General features: G+C 34.6%; 1 protein-coding gene and 1 long non-coding RNA gene across 5 annotated transcripts in view; one reads left to right on the top strand and one right to left on the bottom strand.

Moving 5' to 3' along the window:
* Window positions 1-17,173, bottom strand: part of LOC111562286 — a 437,724-nt gene that overhangs the window by 408,499 nt on the left and 12,052 nt on the right. The gene's annotated exons all lie outside the window — the stretch shown is intronic.
* The window catches only part of GPR149 (G protein-coupled receptor 149), a 68,016-nt gene that overhangs the window by 48,751 nt on the left and 2,092 nt on the right, over window positions 1-17,173 (top strand). The window lies entirely within an intron of this gene.

Raw genomic sequence — 17,173 nt, forward strand, 5'->3', positions numbered from 1 at the left:
TCAGGGTTTCGCCAGGGGAGCAGAAGCACTATGAGTGTTACAGGGTAAGAGACTTATTTAGAATTGTGGGGAAAGCTGGAAGTAAAGGTCTGGGTGAGAAGTTGGAGGGTCAGAGATGGAGTTTCCAATCAGTCATATGTGTCCAGCCAACAATGTAGGAACATGAAGGGGGAATTTATGTAGAGGTCTATGAAAAACTATTACCTATAATACACCACAACCTCAATGAGTCCACAGCCAAGCATCTGGGGGTGGATCTGTGGCCACTGTTGGTCAACAATGCCAGTAGTCAGGAAGAAAAAGTAGATGTGGAGCAGGAGAGGGAAGCGACAAGCCGGCACCTGCCAAGTACCTCTTCTTCCTATCTCTGTATCTGCTTGTGAAAAGAGCTCCAGATGGTTATGGTAACTGCCTTGTCTCTACCTTCCAAATACTGGACAAGTTCCTATCTTGGCCAATTCTAACTTGAAAGCATACAAGAAGGGGATTTTGGAAAATGTAATTCTCAGCTTACCTACCTCACAGAGCACAAACTGCCAGAGTCTAAGGGCATATACTGTCTTTTTTTAAGGTATAAATATTAGCCTTATCAAATGATCTTCTATGTAAAAAGCATAAAAAAAAACTTTATACAGAATTTTGCCCCCATTTTGCAAAAAAAAAAAAATTGCAAAAACTAAAAGAAAATCCCTTTAATTTAGATAAATTATAATAGGCTATACAAAGTTGAATGATTATTTTTTTCAAAAGGATTAAAATTCACAAAATTATAATCACATGGAAGTCATCCTTCATTTGCTATAACCCAGGGACTGCTTGGTGCATATTCTTCAGATACAATTTTAATTGCAAAAATTAAGCTATAATGTATCATTTTTATCATCAGAAAAAACTATAAGTTATACACACATACAATACAGACATACATACACAATATACACATAGGTCTCCTGCCAATGTCTAGTGTTCAATAACTATTTCCTATGATTTAAGATTTAAGTCAGAACTATATATAAACATCATTAAACCCTCCTTATAGGTTTCTTTCTAAACATTGGTATATAAACGGCTTCATTTGCTTTCTTGTTATTTTATCTCCCCACAACAGACATTTTCATTGTACACAGTACATTGTGACTTAGATTTCATGTATTTTGAAAGCACAGAAAATGTTCCATCACCAATAATACCTCATTGATTTAAAAAGGGAGGGCCTTTTAAGGGGCTTGGATCTATAATTTCTTTTGGCAAGCTTTCAAAGTAAATTTTGTGATTTTAATGTCTTTCAGAAGAACATCCCCACTTAGATATTTTTCAAGGAACAAAGTGCTTTCTTTGAGGTTAACTTTGCCAAAATAGAGTCAGATAATATTGAAATATGAAGAGACATGAGGTACTTGGGTGTTGATCTGCCCAACTCCCTCTTTATACAGATAATGAAATGAAGGCCTATAGTGAGTATACGATCTGTCTAGGGTCACACAGCTATTTATTTGGTAGCAGAACAAGTGCTGTATTTCAGCGTGTCCTGAATATCAGTCACTCTTTAAAAAAAAAAAAAAAGCTTTATCGAGGGATATTTATCATTCTCCCATTTCAAGTGTATAATTGAATGGTCTCTAGTAAATTTACCAAGCTGTGCAATCATCATCAATCAGTTTTAGAATACTTTCATCACGTCAATTAGATCCCACATGCCCAATTACACATAATCTATCACCACTCCCTGTCCCAGGATACCTCTAATCTGTCTCCACAGATTTTTTTTTTTTGGTTTGATATTTTTACTATATTACGCTGATAAAAATATTTTTGTCTTCTATACTTTTTACAAATGTCATCAACATGGATCTCAACACATTTTCTAGAGTATAGGAATCTCACCAAAAACACTGCATTTAAACTATCTTAAAAATGAAAATATAGGGGCACATGGTGGCTCAGTCAGTTAAGTGTGCGACTCTTGATTCTGGCTCAGGTCATGATCTCATGGTGTTTTGGTTTGAGCCGCGCATCAGGCTCTGTGCTGACAGTGTGGAGCCTGCTTAGAATTTTCTCTCTCCCTCTCTCTCTGCCACTCCCCCAGCTCATGCTGTCTCTGTCTCTCTCAAAAATAAATAAACTTAAAAAATGAAAATATGTATCTTCTTTCCTGACCTAATTCTAGTCAATGAGTTTTGAGAAAATTTTTTTCATGCAATCATTAAATTTCTTCTGACACTTCTGACACAGCACCCAGTTGAATGAATGCGTATCATTAAGACAAGAAAAACTATTTAATTTCATAGGATTCATTTATTCCTGATAAAATATTATTTCTTTTCTAAACAGAATCAGTGTGTGCTTCCTTTCAAGCTATATTCTTTATTTTGTTAGAAAAACAGAAAGAATTGAAAACACTGGAAATAAATTTGGACATATCACATCAGAGATGAAATGTCTTTAATAGAGATAAGAGATTCAGTTTTTAGGCCAAAGAATAGAAAAACTTACCCAATAATCCCAAGAGCAGCAACACATTTAAATTCAAAATTCTCGGGGCGCCTGGGTGGCGCAGTCGGTTAAGCGTCCGACTTCAGCCAGGTCACGATCTCGCGGTCCGTGAGTTTGAGCCCCGCGTCGGGCTCTGGGCTGATGGCTCGGAGCCTGGAGCCTGTTTCCGATTCTGTGTCTCCCTCTCTCTCTGCCCCTCCCCCATTCATGCTCTGTCTCTCTCTGTCGCAAAAATAAATAAACGTTGAAAAAAAAAATTTTTTTAAAAAATTCAAAATTCTCACAGGATTTCTCGTAGCCTGTGATGGTTGTGCTCACGAACTCAGATAAAGCCGAAAAGTATGAATTGAAAATATGAGAATACCAATTTTCAGAAAGAAAGAAAGAAAGAAAGAAAGAAAGAAAGAAAGAAAGAAAGAAAGTTATTTAAATGTAATGATATATTCATTTCAGAAGCTTACATTTTGGCCATAAGATTAATGTAAAATGAAGTCTGGTGCTAAAACTTTATGGTTTTTCATCATAATGGCTCACTCATTAATACAAGTGCCATTTGATTAAAGCATTAGAATATATTAAAGGCATTCAAAAGGATAAGATTTTGTTTTTCATCCAATTCAGCTACAAAGTTGGCTTCATGGGAGGGGTGGTTTGTTATTCCTTTAACTGAAATTGAATTCTCTCCTCAAATTCTCTAAACTGCTAACATGATAAAATAACAAAATCTATTTACTGATGAAGTCATGTAATTTTAGAATTGTAAGGAACCTTACAGGTTGTATGTCTTTTGCTACACAAAAAGTGTAGTCCATGGACCAGCAGCCTCAGCATCATCTGAGAGCTTTCAGTAAGTGCAGAATCACAGACCACCACAGACCTGCTGAATCTGAATCTGCATTTGCACAGAAAAAAAGTTTTAAATTTTGATCAAGTCTAATTTATCAATTTTTCTTTTATGAATCATGCTTTTGGTACCAAGTCTAAGAACTCTTTGCTTAGTCTTAGATCTCAAAGATTTTCTCCTACGTTTTTAATAAAAGTTTTATAGTTTTGTTTTGTTTTGTTTTGTTTTGTTTTGTTTTGTTTTTAGAGACGGTGTGTGAGAGAGGGGGAGATGGGCCAAAAGAAGAGAGAGAAAGAGAGAGTCTTAAGCAGGCTCCATGTTCAGCATGAAGCCCCACACAGGGCTCGATCCCATGACCATGGGATCATGACTGTGGGATCACGACCTGAGCAGAAATCAAGCCAGATGCTCAACTTACTGAGCCATTCAGGCACCACAAAAGTTTTATAGTTTTACATTAAGACTATGATCCATTTTGAGTTAAGTTTTTAATTAAGTATGAAATTTTGTTCTAGGTTTTTTGTTTGCCTATGGATGTCCAATTGCTCCAGCATTTGCTATCTTTCCTCTGTTGAATTGCTTTTACACATTTGTCTAAAAGCAGTTGGGCGTATTTGTGTGGGTCTTATACTTCTGAGTTCTCTCATTGATCTATATGTTTATTGCTCCACCAACAGCATAGTATTGATTATTGTAGCTGTATTTGCCTTTCTATATTTTTTAATAATCATGTCTCGAGCTGCAAAAAAAAATCTTGATGGGATTTTAATAGGAATTACATTAAACCTATACATCAATTTGGGGAGAACTGACATGTTTATTATGTCAAGTATTCTAGTCCATGCACACAAGACATCTCTCCACTTATTTAGATCTTTGATTTCTTTCATGAGTCATGTAGTTATAGACATATAAGTCTTATACAGGTTTTGCTAGACTAACACCTAAATATTTCACTTTTTTTGAGCAACTGTAAATGGTATTGTATTTTTTTTGATGTCCATATGATCACTGCTACTATAGTGAAATACAAATGATTTTGTGTGTTTAATTTTTTTAAAATCTGTATTCATTTTCGAGAAAGAGAGGGAGACAGAGTGCGAGCAGGGGACGGACAGAGAGAGAGGGAGACACAGAATCCAAAGCAGGCTCCAGGCTTTAAGCTGTCAGGACAGAGCCTGATGCAGGGCTTGAACTCACGAAAGGCAAGATCATGACCTGAGTAGAAGTTGGACACTTAACCAACTGAGCCACCCAGATGCCCCTAATTTTGTATGTTTAACTTGCAGGTAACCTTGATTATCTCACTTGTTAGTTCTAGGAGTTTTTGTAGATTCTTTGAGAATTTCTAAATAGACCAATCATATCGTCTGCAGTTCTAGTTCTTCCTTTCTGGTCTACTTTTGATTTCTTTTTCTTGACTACTGCACTGGCTAGAAATTCCAGCACTATGTTGAATAGGAGTGGTAAGAACTGACATCCTAGCCTTGTTCCTGATCTTTAAGTGAAAGCAGTCTCTCAGCATTAAATATAATGTTAGTTGTAGGGTTTTTATAGATGCTCTTTATCAAAGTGAGAAATTTACTCTCTATTCTTATTTTGTCATGAATAATGTTGAATTTTGTCAAGGTGCTTTTCCATATCAATTTATATATGTGATTTTCCTTCTCTAGCCTATTAATATGGTGGATCACATCACCTTATTTTTGAATACTGAAATTAACCTTGCAGTTCTATAATAAATCCCACTTAATCATGAACTACAATTCTTATTGACTGCTGAATTCCATTTCCTAATATTTGTTAAGGATATTTACATCTATACTATGCATATATCTAGGTCCATACTGTGAGTAATACAGACCTGTAGCTTTTTGTTTTGTTTTGTTTTGTTTGTTTGTACTGTCTAGTTTTAGTAACAGGGCAAAACTAGCTTCACAAAATGAATTGGGAAGTGTTCCTTCTTTTATTTTCAGGAAGATATTTTGTAGAATTTATATTAATCATCTTCAGATGTTTGGCAGATTTCTCCAGTGAAACCATCTGGGCCTGGTGATTTCTTTTTGGGAGTTTTAAAATTATTACCCTAATTACCCTAATGGTTATAGAGCTATTCAAATTATCTATTTCATATTGGGTCCATTGTTGTAGTTTGTCTTTTACAAGGAATGGGTCCATTTCTTCTAAGTTGTCAAATTTAAGTGTACAAAGTTGTTTGTAGTATTCCCTTAACCCCTGCATAGTCCGTGGTGATGTCCCATTTTATTCCTAATATTGATAATTTGTGTCTTCTTTTATTCTTTGTCAGTGTTGCTAGAGGTTTGTCAATATTATTGAACTGTTGAAAAAACCAATTCTTTATTTCATGATTTTCTCTATTGTTTTGTTTCAATTTCATTGACTTCTGCTCTTATCTTTATGATTCCTTCCCTTATTCTTGCTTGGATTTTATTTTGTTCTTCTTTTTCTAGATTTAATTTTTTTCTCATGTGTATTTATTTATTTAACTTTTTTAATGTTTATTTATTTTTGAGGGGGGGAGGGGAAGAGAGAGAGGGAGACACAGAATCTGAAGCAGGCTCCAGGCTCTGAGCTGTCAGCACAGAGCCCAACGTGGGGCTCAAACAAATGAAGAATGAGATCATGACCTGAGCCAAAGTCAGACACTTAACCGACTGAGCCATCTTCTTCTAGATTATAGAGGTGGGAGCTTCAATTATGGACTTGAGACTGTTCCTCTTATCTAATGTATGCATTCAGTGCCTTAAATTTCCCTTTCAGCATGGCTTTAGATACATCTCCCAAATTTTTATATGTTGTATTTTCATTTTTCTTCAGCTCAATGTATTTTTTTTATAATTTCCTTTATGACTTCTCTCTGACTCTTGGATTATTGAGAAGTGTTTTTAGTTACCAGAAGTTTGGAGATTTTCCTGTTATCTTTCTATTATTTATTTCTATCTTCAATCCATTGTGGCTGGAGAATACAATTTTAATTCTTTCAAATTTATTGAGGCTTATTTTATGTCCCAGATTGACCAATTTTGGTATATGTTCCACAGGCACTTGAAAATAATAGGTATTCTGCTCTCATTGGACAATTTTCTATAAATAAAAGATTTTTCTATAACAATTTCTATAAATGTTGATTAGATCATGTTATAGTTGATGGTATTCTTTTATATGCTTGCTGAATTTCTGCTTAGTTGCTCTGTTTGTTATTGAGAGAAGGGTAGTGAAGTCTCCAGCTGTAATTGTGAACTTAACTATCTTTCCTTTCAGTTCTATCAGTTTGCTTAACATATTTTCAACTCCTGTTGTTTGGTGTGTACAGAGTTAGGATTTCTGTGTCTTCTCGGTAGACTGATCTTTTTATCACAACCCTCTGCTCTAGTAACTTTCTGTTACTCTAACATCTATTTATCTGATATTAATATACCCAGTTTTTTCTTTGATTGGTATTTGCATGCTGTATCTTTTTCTATCTTTCAACTTTTAACCTTCCTATAGTATTATATGTGAAGTGATTTTTTTGTAGACAGTATATAATTGTCATATTTTTAATCCATCGTGGTAATCTCTGGCTTTTATTTGGTATATTTAGACCATGAGCATAAAATACTGCAGAGGAATACACTGTCTGATTAGGAGATAAAGATTGCAAAAGTAGCATTAAATTATGTACATCTTCCTAAGCTCCTTACCTCAATTACTGGTACTAGACACTAGGACTAGAAATCTCAAAAACGTCATGCATTCTTTTCTTACCTCCCAATAATACCTAATAGCTAACACTTACGGAGCACGTACTTTGTGTGAGACACTCAACTAAACATTTTACATCCATTAATTTATTTATTCTTAATATTTTGGAAATGAGCAACTGAGGCTTAGAGAGGTAAGGATTACAGCAATAGTGACTCAACTGAGTTCTACAGCAGGTGTATGTGACTCCACAGCAGTAATTCACCATGACCCTCAAGGTTTGCCTCTGTAATTCCACCAGAGTCCATCCCACATTTGCCATTTCTACTATCAGTACAGAAGCTCAGATTCCCTTTCCTTTTGCACATAATGATTTCAAAAATCTGCTAACTGGTCTCCCTGACACCATGCTGTCCTTCCTTCAATCCATCTTTTATAGGGTCCCCCATTATCTTCTTATACCTTAAGTGGCATAGTGGAAAACATTTGGAATCTGAGCTGAGTTTAGATCACAGCTCAAAACTTAACTTTGTATATGACGTAAGCAAGTTGGTTAACTCTCCACACCTCAATTTACTTACCTGTAAAATGGAAATAATTTTACCTCCCTTATAGATTATTGTATTAAATTACATTTCACATGTAAAATACCAAGTGTGCTGCCTGCATATAGTAGACATTCCATATATCTTAATTTCTTTCCTTTCCTTAAATGTGAAAACAAAAATCAGTGGTTCCCCCCTACCCCTTGCTTCTGGGATACAGTCAAAACTCATTATTGTGGTGTACAGGGCTCTTCGGCCTGGGCCCAACCTCTGTTTCCAGTCTCCTTTCCCTGTACATTATGTCATTCCCCTCAAATTCCATTTGCTTTTGCTCTCGCTATTCCCTTATCCTGGAATACATTTTTCCAGCATTTGTGCCTACTGGAAATATCTTTGGGAACCCTATTTAGAAACCATTTTCTCAAGTATCTTTTCTAAACATTCCCTTCACTTCCTAATGTATGTGAATTAATCCCACCTCTCCCTTGTTCCCACAGGACATGGTGGGGTCTAGCTGAATTAGGAGAATGAGGTATTATTCATATTTTATCACAAACATTATGCCTTGAAGTAGCAGAATGACTAAGAGCAGAGAGTTTGAGACAGATAATCCTGGATTTGGATTCGACTATGACATTTACTTTTATCCCCATGACTCAGTTATATTACCTATAAAATTGGGATGGTAGTGTCTCTATTTTACAAGGTTAATATGAAAATCAAGTAAGAAAATGTATATCAAGTGCTTAGTAAGAAGTCTAACATATATGGCTTGCGTTTAGCAATATCAGTAAATATTTGTTATGATGAATATTAATTTTAAATTTGTTACTCAGTTGTGATAAAAATCATTTTAAAAAACCTAAATTGATAGATTGAAGGTTTGTGAGGATTTAAATGGGAAATGTGTTCAAATACCTAGCACTATGAAACATAGTGCCCTTTATGAAGGCCCTTACTTTCTTGCCCTTACTCTCTTTGCCTTGAGTAATTCATGTGTCTTCCTTATTCTGGTTTATGAAACATTTAAATGAAGGTGGCAAGATGACACAAGGAATATTATAGAAATTGAATATACGAAAATATTGCGGTCAGACAGTTTTAAATAAAATTCCAAAAGTAAATTATTAAAACTTTATTGTTTTTCTCACAAAGTTCTCACTCACTCTATTTTTGGTTTTAGTGTCTTTACCTCTTCTCCCTCAACCCATCTTAGATGGTCTGAGTGACTTACTTCCTCAAATATCTGTACTTTTAGACCCCTAAAAGTCACCTAAATAATCTAAAAGTCATCCATATGATTTTAATTTACATTAAAATTGTCAGTCACTGGGATTATTCATGAGTTAGTGATAGAAGTCTAGCTTCCAGGGCAGAAAACCCATGATCTATCTCTGCCTAAAGCAGATTTCTTTTCAAGTGACAACATGGTACATTGGAAAGAACACTTAACTAGGCATTAAAACACCTGAGTCCTGGTGCCAGTCCCACTACTATTACTTGCATGACCCTGGGAAAGTGGCTTCCCCTGCTGTCAATTCTCAATTATAAAATGAGAAGTCAGAACTCCGTGGTTTCGGGTAAGTGAAATGATTTTACATGTTATGTCTTTCTTAAGTTCAGTGACTCAGACAATCAACACAATACTTCACCTTGTGAGGAGAGAAATTTGAAGTAACTCTTTCATATTGTAATTTCACCCTGAATTCACCTCCAGGCTTATAGTGAAGAAATAAAAACTTCAATATGCCCAAGGTCAGTAAGTCTGAATCAATTATCACAGCAGATTATTTGTGCTAATGTGTTTACATGGCATGCTCTCTCCTACTGAAGCATTTGTGAGGTTTAGAGACTGCTTTTCATTTTTAAATAAAAAGCTCCCAGCCACCTACGCTCAGGAGTACAGCAATAATGGATTATCATTATTCCTGACAGCATATGCTAATTCATAGACTTTGAAATGGAAAGAAAGCAGAGACTATGAAATGACTAGTTTTATGTTCCCTGAATCTATCATTATTTTTTATCATGCAGTAAACGTTCACATATAATTCAGTCCCATAATATTCTATTTTATTTTTATAAAAAAAAATATGTTCGACTATGACCTTCTGATGCATTTGTAACTATCATCATTTGTTATATAGGGCTGTTAAATATAAAAAAAAAATAAATTTTAAGCACCGATACTTTTAAAAGATGATCTCATTTTTTTCTGCTTTAGGAAGTTAAAATATGGAATCTAAAAACCTACAAGGTCAATGTTGCAGGTTCATTCATTCATGCACACATTTATTCATTCAACAAATATTTTTTGAGGACCCACCATGTGTCAGACACTGGTATAGATAGTAGAGAAAATAAATATCAACGAGGAAATATTCCTTTCCCTGAAGGAGATTACATTCTATGTGGATTTGACAAAAATGCCATGCAGTTCCAGTCTCCAAAAGAAAATGGGCAGTTGTAGAATTTTACAAATGTTTCATTACATATGTATTTTTTACCTATTTGCATAAAACACTGTATTAATTTCCTAGGGCAACTGTAACAAATTACTTAAACTTAAGATAGTTTAAAACAACAGAAATCTATGGTCTCATATTTCCGGAGGCCAGAAGTTCAAAGTCAAGGGGTCAACAAGGCCATGTTCCTTTGAGGTTCTAGGGGAGTATTCCTTCTTGGTTTCTAATAACAAAACTCTAAGTGCTGTCTTCTTCTTCACATGGCCATCTTCCCTCTATGTGAGTCTGTGTCAAAATTTCTCTTTCTTAAAAGGACACCAGTCAATGGATTAGGGCCCACCCATATACATTTTGACCTCATTTTAGTTTGATTAGGTTTGCGAAGACTCTATTTCCAAATAACATCATGTTCACAGGGTGCAGGTGGATATGAATTTTGGAGGGGACACACTAGTCAACCCAGTACAAAGATGAAGATAAATTAGACCAATAATAACAGGGGTTTTTTTTGTTTTATCTCCTCACAATTAATGTTAATTTTCACTTAAGATTTAATGCTTTTTACTTTTAGACTCATTTTGAAATTATTCTTGAACTTTCTGAATGGCTACAAATCTGTGGGTGACTTTGTGTTTTGTGATTCAAATTCTATACTATTTTCTTCTTCTGACATAGGATTCATTATTTAAATGTTAAAGCTATTTAAAATGTTTACATTGACAGCTTATTGGACTCAAATTTTATAATAATTTTTACACTAAAATGAGTGAGGAGATTCTGATTCATTACAGACCATATTCACTTTATTTTGTCTGTGTAGGATCAGATGATCCAGTTCCTTTCTGATCATTTAAAATAGTTTTCTTTCACAAGTGCCATTTGCTACTCTTTAAAAAATGTGAATAGGGGCGTCTGTCTCGGTTGAGCGTCCGACTTCGGCTCAGGTCATGATCTCGCGGTCCGTGAGGTAGACCCCTGCGTCGGGCTCTGTGCTGACAGCGCAGAGCCTGGAGCCTGTTTCAGATTCTGTGTCTCCCTCTCTCTGACCCTCCCCCATTCATGTTCTGTCTCTCTCTGTCTCAAATAAATAAATAAATGTTAAAAAAAATAAAAAAGAAGAAACATTTAAAAAGTAAATAAATAAATAAGAATAGAAAATAAACTATAACCCAATTAGGATTCTCATTCTAATCAATCAAACCATCAGGGCAAAATTTTGAGATAATGCCCTGCACCCACTTTGTCTTCTAATCTAAAAATAGCACAAACACCAAATCCAGAGTATTGATTCGTAAACCCAAAGGCAGCACACACAAACCTCCAATATAGCACAAACCCCAAATGTTATGTGAACTTCAAACTGACTACCAAACTGAACTCTGAGCTGACTACCATCATAGGCAACCCATACTCAGTACCCTACCCCTACATCCTGGATGCCCTTCTAGTAATATTTTGCATTCTCTACCTCCTCTATTACCTAATAAACTTCCATAAGCAAAGTCGTCGTCATCATCATCATCATCATCATCACCATCACCATCATCAAACAACTCAGGCATATAAAACATAAAAGTTGAAGCCCTTTCTCCATCCACTCTCAGAGGAAACAATTGTTTGGAACGTAGCCTTTCAGATCTTTTCTGTATGTAGAATATATACGTGGGCTTGTCTACATATCTTTTCCTATATATGTATAATTTGCTGAGTAGTTTTCTGGTAGGTGTTTTTCTACAAGAAAATGGGGTCATACTTTACATATTATTTTGCAACTTGCTATTATCACTCAAAATGTATTGAAATTATTTTACCCAGGGAGAACTTATAGCTTTACCTCATTCTTTCAAGACAGCTTTCTGATACATTTAAGTTATTTCTACTTGGGGGCTTACAACAGTGCTGAAATAAACAAAACTATGTGTTGATATTTGGTGGTGGGACTGACTCACAGAAATAGGATTGCTGGTAAGTATATGCAGTTTTTATTTCATAATGAGATACAATTAAAAAGTACCCTAAAGATGGCATTTATCTTTTCATTTCTTCATCTTCTCTCTCTCTTTTTTTTTTTTTTTTTTTTTTTTTTTTTTGTGGTGGAGGGCAATCTGAGATGCTAAAGATGACCCATTGTTTTTATTTACTTTTTTTTGATAATTTGTGAAACTAAGAATATTTTCACATGTTTATTTTCCACTTGCACTTCTTCCTTGCATTGCTTTACCCATTTCCTTTTTCCCTTTTTCCTGCTGAGGTGTTTATCTTACTGATTTGGAAAAATTCTCTATATTATAACTATTAAACTTTACCTCCTATATGCTGCAAATATTTTCTCCTGGGATGCCATTTGCTTTCTACCTTTGTTTTCAGCATATATTTCTACATGGACATTTTCAATTTTTCTGCAATCATATCTGTCCCTCTTTTACTTTGTCATTTCTGTTTTTCATTCCAGATTTGTAAAAGTCTTCTTCACATGTCATTTTAAAAGAATCATTAAGACTCAAATTATTTTTGCATATAACATGAAAAGGAACCTAATTTAATTCTGCAATGGATAGTCAATTGAATCTTATTTTTAAATGCACCTTTGTGATAAACTATATTTGGTTTCTTGACTGCTTAATTTATTATATCTTGCCATTAACAACTTGTATTAATTAATGTAGCTTCATATTATGTTTATAAATTCCAAAATTTCTAGGTTATACACATTTATTCTTGCAAATAAATCTTGCAAATAAATATATTTATTTATTTATTATTTATTTATATTCTAAAATAATATTCCATTGGTATTCCACTAAGATTTTTATTAAAATTGTATTAAATCTGGGGCACCTAATGGCTCAGTCAGTTAAGTATCCAGCTCTTAATTACAGCTCAGGTCATGATCTCACATTCATGAAATCAAGCCCCATATCAGGCTCCATGCTGGGAGACTGCTTAAGATTCTCTCTCTCCCTCTCTCAAAAAAAAAAAAAAAAACGTATTAAATCAATAAGATAAAATAAATTTGCCATATTTACAATATAGAGTTTTCCCATGTGGAAATACTGTTTCTTTTGTCCCCTCTTTATTCAGGATTTCTTTCATTATAGTGTTTTTTCATATTATTTTCACACATTTTTATACTTTTGTTACTATTCTGAATGGCCCTTTTTAAATCATATCTTTTGATTGGTAACTCCTATTGATGTCTTAACATTTACCTACAATTCAGCAACCTTACTAAACTCCCATATTAGTTCTTTTTTTTAGAGTTTTCTTCCTATGAATTTCTAAGTAGACAATATTTTCACCTGAAAATTATGGTAATTTTCTCTTTCTTCTTAATATTTATATTTCATATTTCCTTTTCTTGACTGTTCTAGGACCTCTAGAACAATGCTATTAAAGGACAGCACCGATATCAAGTATTTCTTTTCATCTATAAAAATTGAGCCCTGCCCAGGTCTCCTTTTCCCTCACTCCATCTAGGTTAAGTGCTCTTATTCCATATTCTTGTCATTCTCCAGCCGGGGTCTATTGTAGCATGAGTCACATGGAAATACAATCATTTATGAGCTAGGTATTTGCGTATTCTATGAGCTCTTAAGACATGACAGCCTCTTCATTCTTATAGACCTACCAGCTAACCCAGTACTAGTACATAATGGTGGTTCAGCTAGTCTGTTTTCTTGCTTCCCATTTCTCTCCATTTAGTTCTCACTCCATATTCTAAAAGAGGTGGAAATTCTATTGATTTTACTCAAATTCTGTTAGATCTCTTCCTGAATCTCTGCCCTTATTACTTCTCTCTTTATTCATGCTCCTGTTTTCCCTCACCTGGAACAAGGTTTTTCTAACTTAAATAATAGATGAGTCTCTCTCAAAGAAAAAAATTCTATTAATTGTACTGTCAAATCAACTTTTTATGATTTTGCTTAAAAACATACGAACAATATTTGGTAAAATTCCTTACACTTATAGTTCTTATACAAATTTAAAGTCAAAACAAATTTATACATTAAATACTTTTATAATCAGTAAAATTAAAATTACTAAATTGGCTTAAAGTGACAGTACCGTTTTGCTGAAATTAACATGCCAATTTTGAATTAAAAATGTAAAGATGTATGGGGCACCTGGGTGGCTCAGTTGGTTAAGCATCTGATTTCAGCTCAGGTCATGATCTCATGGTTCGCGAGTTCAAGCCCTGCATTGGGCTCTGTGCTGACAGCTCAGAGCCTGGAGCCTGTTTCAGATTCTGTGTCCCTGCTTTCTCTGCCCCCTGCCTTTCAAAAATAAACAAACATTTTAAAAAATATTTTAAGTGTAAAGATGCACAGGTAAATCTACTTATATATAATCTATCTCTGTGTATTTACTTCTGTGACTCTCAAATGGAGACTATCCCTTAGAATAAGAAAGTTTCAGAGTGTAATTTTGATAACTCAAGGCTTTCTGTGCTATTTCAGAATACTCAGACTTCATACTTTAGCTGAACTCTGGCACTATGCAATTCCCAAATGTCAATTTTAATGAGATGTCATTTGATAACTCAGTAAGCCTTACTTGTTCATTTGAAGTAAAGTTAGCATGGGACAGTTATTGAAATCTGCATTATGGGGATGTGTAAAATCAGATGCAAAAAAATTTCTTTATCACATTTACTTTTATATTAACTGCTCACCAGTGATGCAAGTTGGTACAATTAAGACATGGCTATGCTTATTGATGCTCTAGTGAAGGTTCTTTTAAGGTAAATATGCCAATACTGCTGAGCCCTGTCTGATAACTCATTTTTCTCATCCCATTTTTCTTTTTGAAACTGGTATACTCCATAGGACTTTGTTTATTCGGTGTGCCATATCAAAGGAAAAGAATTTTTTAAGTACTGAGATGGAGCTGTTTTTTATTCTTGCAATAGAGTGTACTGTAAGGAAGTCCCTCTTCCATATTGACTAGCTCTCAAGATGAAGAAGGTTGTATTTATAACACGAAATGACAGTCAAATTTTTTGGTTAAATCATATTTTGGTCAATTTTTATTTAAAAACAATAGAAGTGTCTGTCTTTGATAAAATTTTTTCTCAGAATAGTAAGTTTTTAGGTTGGTCCTTCCACTCATGACTTACCACTCAGAATGCAAAACTTTTAAACCTGTAAATGTTTTCTTAATTCTTAAGATCAATTTCAAATGACACCCCTGTATGAAATCTCTGTACCAAAAGTGGTCATTCCTTGGACACCACAGAGCTCAGTTCCTATCTCTACTTATACAGTTGGAACTAAAATTTTCTTTTCTTCCTTACATGCCGTTGTCACCCAATTCTATCTGTCAGGTCTCTGAATGAAGAGACAGTATATCTGTATACCCAATGCAAGTTCAGAATCTGCAGTGTCTCCCCTTATCCATGGGGAATATATTCTAAGACCTCTAGTGGATACCTGAAATCATGATTAGTACCAAACCAGTGCATACTATGCTTTTTTTCTACACAAACATACGTATGATGATGTTTAATTTACAAATTAGGCAAAGTAAGAGGTGAATAGAAATAATGAAAAATAAAATGGAATATTACACCAATGTATTGAAATAAAAGTTATGTGAATGTGTTCTGTCTCGCTCAATATCCTATTGCACTTTATTCATTCCCTTCTTGTAATGATGTGAGATGATAAAATGCCTACATGATAAGATAAAGTGAGGTGAATGACGTAAGCATTGTGACATAGTGTTAGGCTACACCTGACCTTCTGACCATCTTGTAGAAGGAGGATCATCTGCTTTCAGACTGCAGTTTACTGTAGGTAACTAAAATTATGAAAAGTGAAACTGTGATCAGAAGATTACTGAAATAGGTACTCAGCAAATGTCAATTTAATGAATGGATGAACAAAAAATAAATTAAGGCCATTTCCCCTTTGCCAAAAGTTGCTATCATTCAAATAATGCTTTGGTACAGTAATGAACCTAAGTATTGTCCCTCTGTTTCTCCTGCTTCAGCCACACATGTGAAGTTGAAGTTCTTTGCCTCAGCAGAAGGGTAAACTGCACTTTATAGTGTGAGTGTGCAAAGTTTTCAGCCCTTTAGGGTACAAGGCCCTAAAGTTAGGTTCCCAGGACCCTTAAAAAATAAAGAGAATTCAAGACTTCTCCACAGGGAGTAACTAGAAAAGACTGGTAACATGTCTCACATACCCTAGCCTATATTTTTCATTGTCCCTAAATTCAAAGAATTGGGCATGAAGGCACCTGAATGAAGCTCATGATACATTCTCCCTTAACAATTTCTCTTAGAAAAGAATGCAAATCTTAATCCTGGGCTTCCTCTAGCCACACTTAGGTCTGGATATAAAATGCCTACAGCAAACAGGACGACCAACTATTCTGGTTTTCCTGGAACTGAGAGGGTTCCTAAAATGCAAGAATTTCAGTGCTAAAACTGGCATAGTTGCAGGCAAATAGGAAAGTTGATCATCCTAAATTGGCAAAATACCATGAGCCTTCATGCCAATTCCCCAGTAAAGACACATTTAAGCCAATCCAGTTAGTAACTCTAGGCTTTTTAGGTGGTCAGCACAAGTATAAAAGTGTCTGTTAACCATCTTCCTTCCCCCTTTTTTTCTGGACTCTAACATTTCTTTAGTTAGGGATCTCAAACCTTACCATGCAATAGAATCACCTAAAAGGCTGGTTAATTTCATAGATCTGAGGTAGGGCTCAAAAATTTGCATTTCTTACAAGTTATCAGGTAATATTGACACTGGTCTGGGGACCTAGCTTTGAGAACAATTGCTTTAGAAGTTTGGCATATTACTACCTTCTTCTGAGATTAACATGTAATCAAAAAAGAAAACAAGTCGATTGGAAGCATGAAGGCATGAATCAATAATATAAAATACAGACTATTTTAAGATTTAGTCTTTTTTTTTCATTTCTTAAGCACTTTTCAGTGGTGAGCACAAATTTTAAAAAATCTTAACATACAAAGTTTTAAATGTAATATAAAAGGTTCTAACTTGCAGGAAAGTTTTTGCTGAGATGTGGGGGAGTTCTCTATTATTGGATATACTTTAATGACTGTGATTTCTCTATGGAAAAGTGAGCACAGGGTAGCACAGTTCTGGAGACAT

The sequence above is a fragment of the Felis catus genome, chromosome C2, assembly GCF_018350175.1.
Source record: "Felis catus isolate Fca126 chromosome C2, F.catus_Fca126_mat1.0, whole genome shotgun sequence".
Lineage (NCBI taxonomy): Eukaryota > Metazoa > Chordata > Mammalia > Carnivora > Felidae > Felis > Felis catus.